Raw genomic sequence first — 16,884 nt, forward strand, 5'->3', positions numbered from 1 at the left:
CAGAGCAGGGAAAGCAAGCTCTGTTGTCAGTCATTCCAAGGGATCTCTGGAGCTGGACAAAGGGAGTCCCTTTCTATGGAGCAAACCACCATCTCTCAGGCCGTGGCTGAAGCCAGTGAAGGATATCAGTGTTTAATGGACAGAAAAAATCCACCAGAACATGTGGCTACAACATCTGTCAAAACATCCCAATTAAAACCTAGCAAAAATCACTATTAAATTGGCAAATTCCCTTGATTTTGGTGGGTTTTTTTGGAAGGATATGGCATGTAAATTTGTAGCCAGAGACTTTAATACATATTTTACCCTTCTAGCATTTGTTTTACCAGGTTTACAATTACTTTATTATATCCCAGTAGTCTGCATCCAGTAGAGAATCACTATCCATCTGCTAAGGAGATGCAAGCCCCTTTAATACAATTCATGACTAGGATGTGGAAACTGAGGCTAACTTTTGTCTGCTGCAGCGTTACAGGATAATAATTCCATTTGGGATGCAGTTCCTAACAATTTGAACAGGCCAGTAAAGCGCACACAGTAAGGCTCTAGAAGGCAAGGGTTACTTTGTCAATGTCTAAATCAACACATCCACAGAATGACAAACACATTTTCCCACATCACAAAGCACATTCTGAGAGCTGGCTAGCTCAAAGTTTGGAGTGTTGGGGTTTTGTTGGCTTTTTTTTCATCTTTCTTAATTATGTGGTTCTGTCAATCAAATAAAATTCCCTCAAAATAATGACCATAAAGAAATTGTGTCATTACTAATCACTGAATGATCACAGGCAAACCGAACCCCAGCAACAGTATCTGACAGCTCCCAGGGGATACAAGTGCTGTCAGTCCAGAAGCTGCCACATTAAGAAGTCCCTTAGCTGAGCTGTTCTACCGGTAAGGAACTGAAAGGTGCACAGAGCTGTAAGGAAACAAGTGGAAGAGTTTCCTGAAGAAAGTTTGCAGCAGCTTCTTTTTCACCTTGAAGGAGAACATCTTTGTCTGAAAACATCTCTCCTGGTCCTGGGATGGCGCCTGTACAAGGACCAGCAGTGCCTCGCTCGTTTAGCACCCAGTGCTCAATCCATGATTTACTTTATTTACATTTATCAACGTGAATTGTTGGTGCGCTGCCTCAATTCTTGTGCAGTCACACCCCCTCACCCACTCTGGTTGCATGCCACAGGCCCAGCTGCAGTATTTAGGATATCCAGGTATGCCACACACATTGAACTCCTCAGTTTTCCCAAGGCCAAGACAAACTCACTCTTTATGAGAAATATTCTTCAAAAATATCAGTTAACTTCTTAAATACAGCTGACATATGAAAGTCTCCAAAACGCTATTAAGCTTGAAAGAATTTATATGACAGAAGGCTGAGGGGTGACATTCCCAGTACCTGAAGGGAGTCTGCAAGAAAGATGGAGAGGGAATATTTACAAGAGCATGGAGTGACAGGACAAGGGGGAAGGGATCCAAACTTACGAAAGAGTAGGTTTAGATTAGATATTACGATAATTTTTTTCCTGTGAGGGCAGCACTGAAATAGGCTGTCCAGAGATGTTGTGGCTGTCCCATCCCTGGAACTGTTCAAGGTCAGGCTGGATGGGGCTTTGAGCAACCCAGTCTAGAGGAAAGAGTCCCTTTCCGTAGCAGGAGGCTGGAACTGGATGATTGTTATGGTCCCTTCCAACCCAAAACTTTCCATGCATGATTCTGTGCATTGATGAAATAAAAAGTCACTTCAGGTGATAAAGTAGGTGCAAAAGCAGCAACCTCTCACAGGGGAGGATGTGAGTATCAGTGAAACAATTTGGACTGGTGGAGAAGGGCACCTGTAAATACAAGAAACGGGGGCAGCACTTAACCCTCTAGTAGTACTAGATTAGTGCCCTGAGGAAGAAAAGGAAACTTTGCACTTGACCAAGGGAATGAGAGAGCTACAGAGAAAGAGGCTATAATATATCCTACAAGGCTGGAAAAGTAATACTGGAAAATAAGGAGCTTCTTCTTTCACCTCACAGCAACAATGAAAAAGGTATTTAAACCTATTGGAGTGGTCTGTTCTTCATAAGTATTAGAACAAAGACAACACTGCACTCCCAGAACTTCAGGTTGAAGGGAACAGAATCTGTTAAATGTCCAATATAAAGATGAAAAAGGTTTATGAAAATGATCCAAAAAGCTAACAGTGCACCTTTCAGAGGCATAAGTAATATATTAATGACTCTGAAAGAACATACATATTTGTTTGTTATGCCCTTGATACAGCCCAGTAGAATAAGCCCTGACAGGTCAGCATTTATTTTGCTGATCATTGGGTGTCCAAATTCTTCTGGTGCAAATAATTCCAGAGGAATGAGGAGGAAATACTACACAGTTCTGCCAGTCACATGCAAAGGCTGTAATGCAGTGCCAGGTAACCAAGTCCTTCCCAGGACTGACAATACTCTTCCATCCAGCAGCATCAGGACCCTGTTGCAGAAAGGCTCAAACTCTCCTCTTCAACTAAATTAGTTTTACATCAACAGTTCCTACTTTCCTGCTGTCAACTACCCAATGAGGAATTGATAATGCATTTTGATGAAGGACAGTGTACACATATAATAAAAACAATATTGATGATGCTTCCATACTTCATGATAAACTTTTTATTCTTTTTATTCAGTTTGGAGACTTAGCCATTAGCTGGATTTCCATTTCAAGAATAAATGTATGGTTCACACAGATGTTATTTCAAAATCAGAAGCTTGCTGAAGATACTGGGATACAGTGCATGTGAAAGTGCTTTGCTAGGGTTTGGGGGGGGCGGGTTGATTTGCTGGGTTTTTTTAACTAGCATAGCAATGATGTCAAGTCACCCAGAGCTTCTCATTTTCGTGCAACATGCATCATTCTCTGAAAAAAAGAGCAATAGTGCAGGTGTGCAAGTAATAAGATCTTATAAAGGAAAAACGTTCTTGCTCCTGAAGTAAAATGATCAAACAGCTACTTAGTCTTGTTGAATTCTGATACAAACGGCCTATGTGAGACCAAACCACCAAGGCCTATTCCACAAGGAACCCGGGTAAGTCATCAAGGGAGCCATGTTTCCTTTTTTAATTTAAAAAGTTTCATTATCTAGAGGAAGAATGCAGATATGTTTTTAATATCTGTCTGACTCGTACATGTATGAAGAAGGGCTTTTATTAATGACTACCAGGAAACAGGCACACCGACCGCAGATCTCTTGGCTTCACCTCACTGCTGCGGAGGGAAGCGTGCGTCTTTCATCAGGAATGGCAATATATTCCTCCAGCTTAACTGTTTTACATCCTCTCTGAGGCTTTTAACCACTGGACTGAATCGTGGACAAAGGAATCGGATGCCCAGAACGAAAGGCTCAGGGGAGCAGCAGCTCTTTATCCACTCCTAGCAATGCTCCTCTGACGGTGTGAAGCCAAGCAGCCGCCGGCGGTGCCCAGCGCCGCTCGATGCGGAACGCCGGCAGCGCGGCGGAAAGGACCTTTCCATCAGACATCCCCAAAGATCCTCCTATTAGCAAGACTTAAGGAGGCCTTTGTCATCTCAAATATGCTCAGCTGCTCACCGCATGGCGAAGCAGTGTAAGAAGCATTTAAAGATGTGTCTGACATCATTAATCTATTTGGCCTCTGACCCGCGGAGCTGAACTGTAACTATGGCGACTAAAGCTTGACCTTACTACGCTGAGAAACTTTAAAGCTCCGTCGTGTTTTGGGTCACATTGTTAGGATGAACAAAGGAATAAAGAAGAAATGTGACAGTTTCCTGGGAATTAAGGTCAGCGGGTCAATTGCCCTAAAGCTTTATTGTTATATGATAAGCAAGACTGGCTGAAATAATTTTTCAGCAATTAGAATTAAAAAAAAAAAAAAAAAAAAAAAAAAAAAAAAAAAAAACAAACAACAAAATCTAGAGCTTTTGTTGTCTGAAGGAGAAAATTGGTCTCTGTAAAAGCAATATGTAGCCCATCACTGAGCAAAATTACTCAACAGCCTTCCCTGTACCATTTACAGCACAAACACTGGGAAAAATGGGCAGCAGGTATCATTTTCACATTCTCATATCAGGTTTATTGTTAATTCAAGGTTTGGGGGGCGTGTGAAACGTATTTATTAATGAGTTTCTGGAATTGCATTTGCTGCAATTGTCAGTGTTTTCCATCCTCCCTTTTCAAATGATTCATGAAAGTAGGTGGGAATAAGCAGCCCGAATACACTGATTTGGAACATCTGTGTAAAAGCAGCATATGTCTTAGGCTGGGAATAAATACAGTATAGGGGCTTGTCCTAACTAAATGCTATGACAAATACCACTCCAAATATTTACAGTCTATAAAATTGGGCGTACTAACACTGTTTATACAATTAGGTAGTGTGGAGCAGTTTTCACTTTAATCATGCATCAGCAAAATTCATAGGTGTCTCCTCCATTTTATTATCTTTTTTAATTTATTCAATAAAATGACTAATTACAAACATATTTTTTAAGCTGAAAAGTTTTTCAAATTTTAGGTATTCCAACCCATACCATCCCGGACCACAAACATATCCTATAACAGCAGCTAAAAGCCAGATAGATACAAAAGATCTAAGTTATGTATGGAGTTATCATGTTGGGTTTCTTTAATTTCTCACACCATTACTTAAGAAAAACTATTGTAGTGCAAAAGTGCAGCCCAGACTGGGTATAACATGCCAGTTTAGCTGAGCATATCACCCACAAAAGTATAAAGTGTACGAAGGAAAAAGCATGAAAACAAAAGTATGTGAAGCAGGAAAACTAAACATATCACAACATTGTGTCTTGGGGTTCTCCACAATTAGTATATTTTATTTAATTATCTAATAATTATGTGAGTGGATGCTAAAACAGTGGCACTTGTTCATTAAGAAACATTATCGTAGTACACAAGTACAGTGCAGGGGAGAAGTATCGGCTCAAGTTTCTTATGACTATTAGAGAATACAAAAGCAAAATTCCAGGCACCCTGCAAGATAGCCCTTTCTGCCTTTCTTTTTTCTTAATACTCCAGATGTGTCTGAGAAATGGAATTCTACGAAACTGGTTTTAAAAGGTCTGTAGACTGCCAGCCTGACAAAAAAGCATGGCTAAAAAGATGCTGAGGTGTGAATGCCATCAATGAAGAATTCAAATTTTGTTTAATTCTTTCTTTTATTCAGAATTTGCACTGTTGGTTGAGCACAAACTGAAGGAATCACTGCTGCAGCTGTTTCCATCCTGGGGAAAAAATGTTAACGGCTCTAGAAAAGCACTAGAAACGCTCTAAAGAAAGAATTCAAGACCTAGAAAATTTGTTTCAGCATGGGCAAACAGAGAAGAATGTAATTAATACACATCCAACAGCAAGCTAGGAGTGATTTACCTGCAGCCATCACACCCTAGAATATGTGATAACTCTTATCACGTAGATTACTCGTCTTGCTGAGAATGTCCAAGGCCACTGCCAGCAGGCAGATCACAAACTGGAACAGGTTTGAACAGCGAGGGCAGTTTGGAGGACAAGTATGCAACAGTTCAGATTTAAGATATGCAGCAGACTCTTCACCTTGGAAGTCAGGATGCCTTTTGAAGCTGTGCCTGTGACAGCTGTGACACCAAAAAATAGTGTCAAGAGGTTATTTGGGCCCTATTATACAGAAGGTCACTCTAAATGTCATAATGGCACACCAGGTTATTTTCATCTTCTCTCAACTTGATACAAAACATTTAAGAGTCAAAACGCATTTGCTCTTAATAGACTATCCTTTTGAAATCACTCTATTTTAGCATTGTTTTATAAACAATGACAAACCAAGAAACTGGGCAACTTACTGCATAAACCCACAGAAACTTGCCACAGAAGGGGGGCATTCCCAGGTGCCACAGTCCCATTACCCACGCATGAACGAATAATTACTCTGGAAGTCAAAAGGGACCCTGGAAAACTTCTAAAACCTCAACAGTTATTGCTTTCTACACAAGAGAATCCCATCTGAAGTCATACATTGAAGTACTACTGAGTTGGCACAGAAATGGATTAAAGCCAGGAAATTCTAAGTTTAAGCTGACTCGCCATCCTTAGCACACTCTATTGTCCTTTATCCTTAAAATTTAATTAAACCTCAGTCCTGACCAGTTGTAATAAGGAGTACTGAAAACTGATTATCGGAATTGCTTTCCCCCGACAGTCTATTGTGCTACACTTCCTCTCTGCAAAATACAAAAGACCCTATGTACATTTTTCTTTCTCTGTGAAAAGCGGGCTGCGGGGAAAAAAAAAATCTGAAAATGTCTGAACTTTTATTTAGTTGACAATTGTGCTGTGGAATGAAACTAAGCATTTTCTTTTAAAAGCTGATTCGAACTCAGTACTTAATCATGCCATAGCAGAGCAAGAGCAGCAACAAATTATGTTACAATTACATTAGAAATTCTTCCACAACATTTTGTTTTCAGTCACTTCTAATCTTTCAATAGCTGCTGTTTCTAGGACTGATATTTTCCTAACAGCATTTGCTGCTCTGATCAGAAACATTTGTAATGTAAGGAAAATATGTACGTGCATGTGTGTGCAGAGCACAGACAGGGAGAAAAGCAGTCACATTTGATTATAAAAAAAGCTCTAGAACCCGTAAAACATTTCCTTCATTCTTCTACGTGGGTTGTTGTTTTTTTTTCCCTTATTCTAGGAGATTATTTACTCCTGTACTAGCCAATTTGTTTTCTCTGCTGCAGATCACTGCAATATATTATTACAAAGTAATGGTTTTAAAATTTAAAATGCTGTGAACTCCACTTCAAATAACAGACCCAAAACACAGGCCTCAAAGCAGACTCATCACTAACTAGATGGATGACTAAGCCAGAGAAAGGTAAAAGAGCTGGCAGGCCACAGGACACACAAATTGAGAGCCCAGGTTTTAAAATCCCTCTTTGTCTGCAGTGCTCTCCCTCTTACCCAGAAAAAGTCAGATGACTCGAAAATATCAAATAACATCTGTTTTCTAAACAACACACTAATGCCTATAAAATTTATAACACCCACTTTTGAAACAATACAGGAGACAGCTCAGCCTGCAAATCCAAAAACTTTAAAGGAATCTTAATTAGCAATTTCAAAAAGATGCCTATAATCCAGGCAGCATATCACTGCCACGAGATAAAAAATACGTATGCAAAGCTATCTATGGTATTACAAGGATATCCAACAGAATTCGAAAGCCTTTGGGTTAAAACTATTAAACTTGTAAAGCTTCAAAGAGGAAAGGTACAACCTTTCACAGGCCAGCAACAGGTCAGTGCCTGTTACAGCGATGCCTCATCGTTCCTCTGGTAAATGACTCCTGCTTTGGCTGCCTTCATTCCCAGCTACCTCTGCCTTTTGCTACAAATGCAACACAGCAACGTGTTTGCTCGCCAAAATGAAAATGCAAATCCCTACCACGTCCTCCTGCCTCTCTGGCCCAGCTTATGTAAATGTGGTTTCCCTAGTACACAGCATTCTACAGATTGGGGTGCCATAGCAAAGGACAAACTGACATTCCCTGTGTTTCTGCACAGCATTCCTGGGCTTACAGAGGTACAGTGATGTTTTCCCAGCAGTCACTCCTAAAGCAGCTAATAGTAAATGGTAATAACTTCTCTTCATCTCTAAGAAGGGAACAAACCCAAACCACCCTAGGATGAGAAGGCAGGTAGATTCCAGAGCTGGCTACATAGGATTAATAATGATAGATTCACAGAACATACTGAGTTGGAAGGGACCAATTGGGATCATTGGGTCCAACTCCTGGCCCTGCACACCACACCCTAAGAGTCCCACCATGTGCCTTAAGAGCATTGTGCAAATGCTTCTGGAGCTCTGCCAGGCTTGGTGCTGTGACCACTTCCCTGGGAGCCTGTTCAGTGCACACCCACCCTGTGGGTAAAAAAAACCCCTTCTGATATTCAGCCCAAACCTCCCCTGACTCAGCTTCATTCCATTTCCTCGAGTCACTGGTCACAAGAGTGAAGAGATTCTGCCCTGTCTTTGGCAGCACCCACTGCTCGGGGACTCTCAGAATAAGCTCTGCACATTTCATCAATAGTTACATGAGACTGTTTCTACTTGAAACCTTAAGTAACGCAAGCACCACATTGCGAGAGCAAAGGGTTGCTACAGTCACGACAAAATGAACAGCTGCCACACAATTTGATGAAAGTGCCAGTTTCCCATGCCAATACCACAATCCTTTCAATGAGGCATTTGGCCAACATATTAAAATCCTTAGACCATCGGGAAAACAACAAAGTAATTCCACAGTAACAGCCCCAGCATGTTATGGCATCTATTGTTATTAAAAATACAGTAGCTGTAGAATTACAGGTTACAGAAAGAGATGAGTACTTTTTTTTTTTTTTAGTTTCAGAAATTGAAAAGCAAAGAAGAAAAATGTTTTTGTAGTAATATGACAGGCGACATAAACCGTAAGAAATTTGACAGCTGCATATGCCAGACTCATACTTTTACTAAGAACAAGCCTGTACGAGACCTCTAAGGCAGAAGTTCACAGATGCAGAGCTGAAGTCAGTTTCAAACAGCAATGGTGGGTGGAAAACCATAACTAGCAGGCAGCAGGGCTTTGCAGTTGTTTTGCAGGCAGCTCAGAACGGTGAAGTAAATAAACAAATAAGTGAAACTGAGCCGGCAGCAATTTTTGACGTGCAGCGTGACTGGCTGTCAGTCAGAGCTGGCTCATCTGCTCTTCAAGTGGATGGATTTGACTTGAAACCATTCCATGCACACGTACACAGGAAGTTTCCATTAAATCCATGGAGACTAAAGAGAGCACCTAATGAGACTTAAAACTTGACTTTTCACCTCTCTGATAAGCATACCTGCAGTCCAGTTAAGGCTGACCACAAAGGCCAACTTCAGCTCCACAGTGCAGCATGCCAGACCCAACAACCAAAGCACAGTGCAAAAGAATGGTCCCACAGGCACCAGCACTTGTCTGGCTCCATCATGAGCCGCATGGAAAAGCAGCACCAGCAAAACGTATTTCATTGTGGGAGGAAGTCTGCATTTCTGGCAGCTGAGCTGACTAAAGGCCTGGCCAACCAAGCTGATGCAAAAGCAGAGATGGGGCTGCCCTCTGCGGCAGCAGCCAACCAGATGTACTGTGCAAAGCCATTTTTAGATGCTCTTGCCTGGAGTATTGAGGATCTGAACTCAATAACCTGAATCCCTTCTGTTATGTGCTTCTAGGCTCCACTGTGTGCACAGAGCACCGAGAGCACAGAGCTGACCCGGCACAGGCTCAAAATGATTGTGGCTGAACAATCCATAGCAATCACGACTTGTTCGCTAAAGAATTTACAATTGCAATCAGAACCTCTCTACAACCCCTGGGAAAAATGATCAAGAAGAAATGAAATAAGGCTTTGTTATATCCATGAACAATAACATAAAATAACATCAACTAGAAATAAAGACAAATACTAGGCAGGCTAACAACAAATGGAGTTTTCATTTCTCACTGGGGCTATTTTTAGATGCATTCATATTTAAATATGAAGGTAATTTCCCAGTGCAGCTGGTTAACAGCTCTTCCTGAGCTTCTCTTGGAGTTTGGGTGTTGCATCTGCTGGCATTTGCAAGGCAAACTTCTGGTTTCAGTGCATTATAACTACAAAAGCAGATGTTTCAAGCATCACCTTCAAAAATCATACTTTGCATCTCAGGGGGTACTATGGTCAGTTTATTTGCAAAAGGTTTGAGGTTTTATGTACAAAACTACGTTGCTATTGTAACAAGCATCTTGCATGGTTTTTAAATCTACCTGAAGACACACTGAGGTATGTATCAGGTGAACAAAATCTATAAATAATGTGCTAGTTTGGGCTGCTGATGGTTTCAGAAATGTGTGATTTTAAAGAATCATTGCTAAGGTCAAGAACTACTCGAGTTTTAATGAGGGACTCTGTCTGCTTCTCTCATTCAAATGAAGATTTTATTTTTTCTTTGTCAATAAGTGGTAATTAAATAGTTCTCACGCATTCTACTGTATCTGAAAGTCTGCTTATGTGGAGAGAGATACAGTAATGCTTTAATTAGGACTACAGACATACCATATTTGATTCAGATCATGGGTCCAGCTAGCCCTGTCAATACCACCACCACGTAGGTTTTTGCTTTCACAGCAATGTGCAAAACTGAGTATTTGTCAAAATACCTGAAGATTAGAAATAGATTTATATTTTGGTTTAAAAATCCATCTAGAGTAGCAAGCAAAGAAATGAAAAGCCAAACCACTCAAGAGTGTATATTACTGATCTCTCTATCCCATGGCATCACTTGTACTGTAATGACTGTGCTACAGGCCTGGTGCTTAACCTGCTGTCCTGGCAGAGCTAGACCTGCCTTTGACGTTTTTCACAAAAGGGAATGGAGACAAAGCCTCTGGCACTCATGCCACAAGCCTCCAGTGAAGAGCAGTGGGGTTTAGGTGGAGAAGCAGGTAGAAGAGTGATGGTAAAGCAGCTTTGAAAATCTTTTTCCCCACCAATGAATTGGATACAAAGCAACTACAGTGTAGACCACTCTTAGGGGAGACCAAAACACGCTCAGCTGTGTATGCGAAAGGCAGGAGTTTGGTGTTTTTTACTTGTGAGAGGAGAAACAATGAACTCAAAGAAAGAGTCAGACTGTTCTTCACTAACAAAGCTGCTGTTGTCACCTTCTCAGGCAAGTCAACCCTTACGTGCTGCACATCACGCACAGCTATGTCCATCCCGAGGTCAGCCAAAATGCCTTTGTTTTCCTGAGTCACAGAGCTGAAGGTCTCTTATGGGTTCCTACAGGTTACTCCTCTTTAGGGCTCCCAACACTTCCCCCAGGCCTTGGGATTGGCAGCAGCAATTAGTGTGTGTTCACCAAAGGCCAAAGAACAAAACCTTTGAGGAAGGAGATTAAAGATGGATTTAAGGAAGGAAAAAAAAAAAAAAAGAAAAAAGAAGAAAAGAAAATGAGGAACACTGCTCCAGATACAAAGCTTGAAATGAATTTCAGATTCCTATTCCCACGAAAATTCAGCCTCTTACCACTTCAATGAACTTCATCCTCAGTAGCAGCAAGCCATACCCACTAAATAATGCATGTCCATCACCTGCTCCAAGTAATTCCCAGGTCTCAGGCCTTCTCCTCATTTCCCTGCTTCCCAGCAAGTTGTGGGCAGACACCTACTGGGGGAGAGCTTCTCTTGCTCCTCAGTGTCCCTCGTCATTCTAGGTGTTAGAACTGGGTGAAAACTGAAGAGGGATCGCTCTAGGAATACCTGGGAAAACCTCCAACATGAATGTGCTTCTGAGACTCAGAGGAAATAGGATGCCTCAGCTGAGCATGCCAGTGCTTTAGGAATGAGATCTCCTTTGCATTTGAGGTAAATTCTAAACAAAATTTCACGGGTAAAAAGTAAGATTGCCATTAATAACGTACTACTAGGAAAGGAAATGTGAAAGAACACACACATATGCTTTACAACTAATTTTTTTTCCTGTTTAGCTTCAAGGATCTTTCCACGGCACATTCAGCCAGCAGATGCTGAAAACACGCCAGCGCCCACACCAATTCACGCAGATGGTGCTGGTGGGGTTGAGCCTTGTACAAAACTTACTTGTCTTCTCAACTAAGATGAAGTTTCTGCATATGTGTCCTTTTCCTGAGTCAGAATTTCATCGCTACGTTTCTCATGGCCTGGGAAATTTCAAAATTCCGGTTAACTCACTTTTAATGACCGTATCAACCCATATATGACCATTTAAATTTCTGCCAACCCCCCATTAACTGCTGTTGTGCAAAGCCATTCCTGAAATGGCCTCTCTTGCTGAACAGAAGAAGACAGAATAATAACCCCCGCTCACGACTAAATAAATCTGCTCAGACAATGTAAACTTAGCCCTTCCTGAGAATAAACACTTTTGAGTTATTCATATATTCAACACTGGCACAGTCTTTCGTAATTTCAAACCCAGGTATTACACAAGCAAATCAGCAAACGCACAGACTCCGGCTCATTGCTGGATGTTAGCACAGACTAGACACAAACAACTAGGGCGGTGCATTTGGCCAAAATAGTGTGCTAATGCTTTGATTTGATTTGCCTGCAAAGCAGGGGGTGTACATTTTTGTAGAGATTACAGATCACCACCTAATGCCTACAGCAGCACCGTATCCCCATACGCTTGCTTTGAGTTTACCAAGAATGCTAAATATTCAGACTGGGGAAGTCATACATTATACAAGTGCAGAAAACTTGGCCACTGTAATTTTACCAGATTAGACCTAAGTGAAACTGCTCAACTAATAGGAGGAGGAAAGAAAATAGGAAACTCTCTAACGTCTAAAAGGGGCCAAAGAAGGACAATGAGGGAGGAAAAAAGAGTTCAGCAGAAGCAGCTTCTCCCGGCATAAGATCAATGCAGAAAAAGCTGGAATGTGAATGTTCCCATGTGGGTTGATGTGTGGAGAAACAACTGTTGGGCACTGCGGGAGGAGGAGAGGAGCTGGGTAAGAGGCAGGGCGTATGCAGAAAGCTTGGCAGAGGGAGGCTGAGTACAGAGCGAGGAAAGACAAAGGCGGAAAATCCTCTGAGGCTATCAGGAAGTAAAAACAAAGAGAAAGGACCAGAAGAATTATTTTCGTGGCCTGCAAATAGACTTGAGAGAAAGCACGTGACTTTCAAGCTTTCAGAATAAACCTAAGAAGAACCGAGGTTTACGGAAACTGCATACAAAAATGTAACAAGAAGCATGAATTTTGCCCAACTGATTGTCTGACCAGTTTAGATACTCAACAGCAGGAGCAGCAATGACTTCCAACATTAACAGGCAAAACAGGAACATGGACAGAAAGGAGTCATCCACCCCAAGCCCCTTCTTAGCAAGTCCCAAAACACCCCTGCCTTGCTTATATCTCTATCCTCGAAGGCTGGCTCTGGGCAACTGTTGCATAAGCAGCAAACAAAGCTCCAGGAAAGAGCCCAAGACCAAAATGGAACCAGATTTTTTTTCTTCCTGCCATTTCAGAAGGTTTCAAGCTGGTTCTTTTGGTTCTGTTTTTGTTGTTTTTTAAAATGTATTTCTGTACTACTGGAACCCTTTTTATAGAGGCAGGTGTAAAAACGCATTTACCACTTTGTTCAGCTCAGTGTAGGCCTCATGGATAAAAATGTGAATTTGCAAATGCAGAACTACCCTGAGGGCAGAACAGCAGGTTTTTTCCTTCACAGGATTCTTCCTCACACACACTAGGCATTACTAACAATCTCAGTTAAGGTTTTCAAGGTTGTTTTGGAGGAACACTATTTTTCCTCCCTTTAACACACTTTCAAAGCCACATCAAGTGAAAGGAAAGTCTATTCTGTTCTGACAGCATCGCTTACTCTGTCAAGTAAGCAAGGAAAAACTCCATGTTCTTCAGAGCTGCAAAGGAGTTAGCACTGCTTCTCCTAAAAATGTTGTCATGGTGGCTTCATGGCTTGACATCTAACAAATAGAGGAAATTGCTTTTTAAATACAAATATCAACTTAAAGCATTAGGAGCGAACTTTCCTGGAATGGACTTTATGTAGTCAGCTTTCTTTACCCATTGCAGTATGTCCTGTAAATAATAAAAAATAAATACCTTACTAAAAGGCTTTGCAATTTCAAGTAGCCTATTAAGTTACTTAATTTTGCTATCCATAGCACATGATCTCACAAGCAAGGCTGTTTATTTGCCTTAGGGAAAATACAGATGTGATTGCATCACGGGTGTTTCTGAGTTGACAGGGTTTTTCCCTGGGGCTGTTTAGGACAGCTGGAAAGCAGAATGGGGGGAAAGCATGGAGAGAAGAGGGAGGAATGGCAGAAAATACAGGTGCAGTGGTCTAACCTCCTGGCCTTTACAGAGAGACAAAATAACCACAATTACAACTATTATCTCTCACATTCCTCTGGCTGGGGAAAAGAAAGAAACACACTTGAGCCCACCTAATTCTAAACTAGTATTTAGTTTAAGACTCTTCATACCTTTCTAGCTCTGCTGTGGACTGTCTTGCATGACTACACTCCCATTTTTGTTGCATTTGATACAGAGCTGCTGCACCAACTTTGACAAGGTGCTCTATGTACATAAACAATGCTGAAATTTGACAGACGTTTGTACTTGGAAGAAATACATCCAGAACTGGATTCTAATCCTGAAATGGTTCCAGTCATTTGAAGACTAAAGTCTAATACAAAATGCAATATGTATTTGCTGAGAAACTCTACTTAGTGAATATCAAGAAAGCTTACAGAACATGTATCATACTGAAGTTCATACATCATAGTGTCCTCTTTCCTTACACGTCCCTACAAATCAACCTGTACCTAACTTGGATTTGGGACAGCTTGCTTTGGAAAATCAATATAACCTCATAAAAGCCTGAAGCTAAAACCCACTAACATTCATTTCAGCTTATTCCATTGAATACCAAACTAATACTCTCAGCTTTATCTGACAGAAATCTGTCCTTGAGATGCTCAACGAAGCAAGGGTAGAGTTTTGATTCTTGAAGACAGCCAGCCCTCTCCTTCACTGAGGATGAGTGATCTCAGATTCAATTTCACTTCCCAGTCAAGGTGTTTGATTTCTCAATATTTCATAAATGTCCTGCCCGGAAATGTATATGACTGGAACCTGATCTACAGCAGGACAAAGTATATCCAGAAAGCCTGTCAAGTCACAAGGAGAGTCATTCAGGTCAACCCTAGGCTGAGGGAGTTCCCAGAACATCAATTCTTATCACATCATCAGGATGCCCAGGAAGGGAAAAAAACAAAAAAGCATCATCATTATCACACTGACCTAACAGCGCCTTACAAGAGCTTGTTATAAACTTGCAGTAAAGTTCTGTGAAACGCATTATGTGGTGTGAGCACTCTGAATTCCCCACCCCACACCTTTTAAACCCTCTCAGCCCATGAAGCATTAACAAGATTAACGTGTCTTCCAAAAGGTAATTTCCCTGTAGGTCTGACAAGAACTTTAATCTCAGTGTCATGAGCATGAATTAATTCTATAAACAAAATACAGGTAAAACACTATTTTAACTTAAAGATTCAATTAAAATCTCTCATTATGTTCCTAGGCTTTGGCACACCAATGTTAAATATTCATAGTTTTATTCCTCAGATATGAGTAACTCCATCCTTATTAACAGAATTACTCCATTCTCCTGGAATTGAAGACACCTCGAATTCCTACATTTTAAGAAAAAGATGGAGAACATGGTCAAGATCTCCATGTACATGAGTTTTTTTGTGGAGAGTATTTTAAAGGCTACCCACGTTCTTAAGAAGTATATTTATGGAGTTTACATAAAAGAATACAGTCAAAAATCTGCTTGCAACAGCACATTAAAGACCTTTCAGTACTCCAGAGCAGCTGTGACCTGGTAAAATCTAATTATTTTTCACATGCCCTTTGGAATTCTCTAGGAATATGTACTGTAATTTCTAACCAGTGCCATAAGCACTGGGCCAGCCTCGGAACTGAGCTGAGAGATAGCTGGATGAGTACCATATACATCTTTTATAAGCATCCCACAGATCTGTGTTAAGGCTTAGCAACATGGCACAGCAACATAACCCTGGAATCTGTTAACTAATACAGCTAAGTCAGGCATGAGAAATACCAAATACACAACGCTTTTGAAAAATACCACTATAATCTCAAAAGAATCTCAGTTAAAAAAAAAAATAGGATAGCTGCAGCGTTTCTAAACTCTTAGCATTTCCACAAGCCACTATGCTGTCTCACACGATGAGACAGGGGCATGCTGTAGCACCAGATGTATCACTGTTCATATAATACATGTACATATGTACCCATATGTCTATAACGTGCCTGATGTGCATTAAGATGTATATGCAATATAGTTGATTATTCTGAGCTGGTTAGGGCACAGCTCGCTGCCAGGACTTATCAATACAGACAATTACACCTTAACCTGAAGTCAATTTATTATTAGTTTTACTCTCCTCAAGAAAAGATTAGAATTGAAGTGACAGCAAAAAAAATCCTTTTCCTTCCTTATCAAGGAAAATCAATCCAGATTTTTTTTTAATTGGTAGAATAAATATAGCATGTATATAACATTGCAATACTTCTAAGAGTCAAATCCATCGAGCAGCATTCCAAAATTTATTAAAAACCACTTGAAAAAGGATGAGGTTTGACACTTTTGTCTGGCTTTGTTTGTGAGAAAAGATACCAACAGCAACAGAAGTATTCAAACTTTACACAGAAGGTGCACCTATGTGGCAGTTTCCATAGGATTTACAGAGGTCAAGCCCTCTTTGAAATCAATGGAGCCTTGGTAGTCTTCTGATCCTAGCAAAAAGTGCAACTGGAGGATAACTGGGATGGGTGGAGAAAGTTTTCAGGAGTCTGCCTTCCCCCAGACATTGGCTCTGTGCTGGAGAACCCATTGCTCAAAACCCTGCATGAGGTGACCAAGGGCACCTGTGCATGGCTAATGAAGAGAACAGGATGTTGATGAAGGCAGCAGCTGTCTACTGGGAAAGACATCCCTTTTGATGGAAAATTTGACGAAACAAAAAACCAAAAAAACAATAGAAACATCAACCGCATCTGCCAAAACCAACGCTACTTGTGTGCTTGTAAGCTACGGGTAAAGGAAACTGAGTTTTATGACAAAACACCTGGGGAAGACGTTTTCTAGTTTGCCCTTTAACTACCATACATTCTTGGTTGTGCTTGAAGGGCAGAAACTTCAGGGAAAATCCCTGAGGATTGCAGCCTGGCCAGGCCACAGTCCCCCTCAATCTCGGTCCCGCCGG

General features: G+C 41.0%; 1 protein-coding gene across 6 annotated transcripts in view; it reads right to left on the reverse strand.

Moving 5' to 3' along the window:
- Positions 1-16,884, reverse strand: part of MACROD2 (mono-ADP ribosylhydrolase 2) — an 866,072-nt gene that overhangs the window by 739,192 nt on the left and 109,996 nt on the right. The gene's annotated exons all lie outside the window — the stretch shown is intronic.

This window comes from Chamaea fasciata, unplaced genomic scaffold (assembly GCF_029207755.1).
Source record: "Chamaea fasciata isolate MVZ Bird 193981 ecotype frontalis unplaced genomic scaffold, bChaFas1.0.hap1 SCAF_3, whole genome shotgun sequence".
NCBI classification, from domain to species: Eukaryota; Metazoa; Chordata; class Aves; order Passeriformes; family Sylviidae; genus Chamaea; species Chamaea fasciata.